The 3,181-nt window shown below is 35.9% G+C and overlaps 1 long non-coding RNA gene across 1 annotated transcript; it reads left to right on the top strand.

The window, feature by feature from the left end:
• The first annotated feature begins 259 nt into the window (after nt 1-259).
• On the top strand, nt 260-781 carry LOC122053543. Its single transcript, XR_006132225.1, has 3 exons — nt 260-502; nt 580-629; nt 709-781. It is a non-coding gene; the product is annotated as an uncharacterized LOC122053543 (long non-coding RNA).
• Nucleotides 782-3,181: the final 2,400 nt, after the last annotated feature.

A 3,181-nucleotide genomic window follows, 5' to 3' on the forward strand; every position in this document is an offset into this window, starting at 1 on the left:
CAACATCCTCATCGGCGGCCTCATCCACAATGGGGACATCAACGCTGCCCGCAAGCTGTTCGATGAAATGCCAGAGAGGAACCTCGCTACCTGGAATGCCATGATTGCCAGGCTGGCTCACTTCGAGCTCGACGAGGAGGGACTCGAGTGCTTCCTGAGGTCGAGGAGGGAGGGCCTGCGTCCCGATGAGTTTGGTTTGGGGAGCACCTTGCGATGCTGTGCCAGATTGAAGGATGCAGGTTCTGGTCACCAAATCCATGCCTTCGTGGTTATCAATGGGTTTGAGCAGGACATGTGTGTTGGGAGCTCTCTAGCTCACATGTACATGAGAAGTGGTCATCTTGAAGAAGGAGAAAGGGTTCTGAGAGGATTGCCTTTCCTCAATGTGGTCTCTTGCCATACTGTGATTGCAGGAAGAGCACAAAATGGGGACCCTGAAGGGGCCTTCCACCATTTCATCCTCATGAAGAATGTCGGATTGTTGCCAGACCATGTAACCTTTGTTAGCACCATTTCATCCTCTATTCTCTTTTACAATTTTCATGTTTTCTTTTTCACATTTTGTCAATCTTTAATCAGATTTCTTTAATGGAGAAGTTAATATACAATCTTTGACACCGAAAGCGAAGGTATGATACTCTTCTTACCAGTTCTTTTCGAATCTTATGACTATCTATGCTGCTTGTTCATATTAAATCACTATTACAGTTGCTATTTTTATGCCTCTGAATCCAGGAAATTAGAAGAACAGCAGCAACAGGAAGGTCCTGACTTCTCCCATTACAATTTGAGATTACGTACAATCTTGAAACCCCATACGAGTTGACACGTGTTTAATATGCCAAGATGAATTGAGATAGGTTTTACTCATTTAATTCTTTCTCATTGAGTTTTTTTTGTACTTTTAATAAACTATATCAATTTAGATAGTTAAAGTAGAGATGATTTTTTTTTCCTTTTTTACTTCAGTGCATGTTGAGAAAAATTCATATTAAGTTTTACTCGTATAATTTTCTTCTACTTAATTTGTATAGTTTTAAAATAAGATTATAATAATTTGACAATCAATTGAATTATAATTTTGGAAAACAAGTTAAAAAACTTTTAAAAAATCTGCTTGATGTGTGTTGAAGCATGCCGAAGCACGTCAAGGATCAACACAACACACTCATTGACATGAACTACACGGGTGGCACATGATAGGTTATCTGTGTTGATCAATATTGGATTCTAAATTGATCGGAATGGTACATGTCATGTTGACCAGTCTAGCACAACATGAGATTTCAAGCCGTGGCTACTTTGATCTTATTTCTCCATTGAACTTTGTGCATGACTATTTCCAATAATATTTAAATACCATCACAAATTTCTGGTTGTTTTTACATTACAATTGACATTTTCTGAAATATGAAATGAACTTATGGCAAAGATTCATACTGGAAATTATCAGTTTTTTAGCAATTTGAAAATTATAAATTGCCTTTAGTTCTTAACTTTCCTGGAGTACGACTATTCAGCAAACTAACTTTAAGGTTAAGTGATTGCCTCATCTGATCATTTTTGTTTTTTTAACAACACTAGATTGGAGGGGAGTTGATGGACTACATCATCGTACTTCATGGTTCCAAAGCAGTTAAGACATTTTGCAGCCGAATGCATTTTTCTCTAGGTGCTGGTCTTAGTGCTGCAGCAGGGCCTATTGGTAGAGTCTTGGAAGCAGATCCAAGAGCTGGAGATAAAGGGTCAGGCATGTGTTACACTTACAGTTGTAGCAAAGGTAACTACGTTGCAAGAAAGATTTGATAGACTTATTCATCTGCTGCTCTTGCTGCTGAATTGTGCCATATGATTGTACTTATTCATCTTGGCATATTAGGTACAAATTGCTAGTGAACATTGAAGATATCACACCTTTTTATGAGTTGGAGTCAATATCTGCTAATTGTCTGGTTGCTTATATGTGGTAAGTTTTCGCATCACTCATTTTTTTCATTTTATTTGTATTAGCATACTAACATTTTTTTTGCTTGAATGGAAGGTTTCTCTTCAAAAAGATGAAAAAAGAAAACAAGGTTGATAAGTTCAGATTTGTGGATCCACAAACACTTCCAGTACATGTGGTAAGTTTTCGCATCACTCATTTAATCTATATGCATGTTAGTGATTGCTTGAGAATAATGAAATGAAGAGCTTGTAAAGGCATTTTGTGTATGATCCATAGTATATTGATATACAAAACATCTATATACTGCAGTTTGATTTCTTAATAGTTTGCTCTATATACTTTTGCTTGGATGAGCAGTGCAAATTACCCGTGAATTGCAGGTGCATTGCAGCTAAATTTGTTAGATTTTCTCTTTATATTGATGAAATGGAATGAAAAATCTATTTTTCCAGCTAGAATGTAGTGAATGCTATAGCTCTTAATCTACACTTATTTGATTGACACTTTGGTTCTTTTAGGTGTCCTATGTAATTATTAAAGTTGTGCGTATGTGATTTCTATTTTGAGGAATTTATGGAATTGTTTTAGCTCTACAAACAATTCACCCTACCATAACTCATCATGATGATCCAATTCTTTTTGTTCAAGTTTTAATTGGAAGACTTTGAACCTATGTTTTTTACTTTCACTTATGCGGCTTTTGTCATGGGTCTATTTATTGCAGATCAATTTGCAGCTCCTGGCAACTTGTTACTTGCAAAATGGAAAAGCATATTGTGCATACCAAATTCTCAAAGGTAATGCAGTTTGGAAAATGGCATAGAAAATTACATGAATATATTGTTTCAAGATGTTAATGGATGTAATGCACTTTGCATGGATTCTATTGATCTTGGATCATAGTTCACTTAAATAATGTTAGTTGCATGCAGTGCTAATTATTTAGTAAACTATGCTAAGCTAGGTATCACTGCTCCTAGTAGATTCAATGTACTGTTATTCTCTAATAAACATCTCTTTTTGTTTCCTTCATTTGGTTTGTTTTTGCCTTCTATGCACTACAGATTGGTTAATTACATTCTCCTTTTGGAATTCTGGAATTTGATAAGTTTTGTTAAATTTTTCTCTTGCAGGTCGGGCAATGCGTGAGGCTTGAGTTTTTTTGATGCAAGAAGTGAACTTTGTTAGGATGTAGCTTGCCTTGCTAATTTGTAAATTAAAAGTCATATGGAG

The sequence above is a fragment of the Zingiber officinale genome, chromosome 3A (genome assembly GCF_018446385.1).
Source record: "Zingiber officinale cultivar Zhangliang chromosome 3A, Zo_v1.1, whole genome shotgun sequence".
NCBI lineage: Eukaryota > Viridiplantae > Streptophyta > Magnoliopsida > Zingiberales > Zingiberaceae > Zingiber > Zingiber officinale.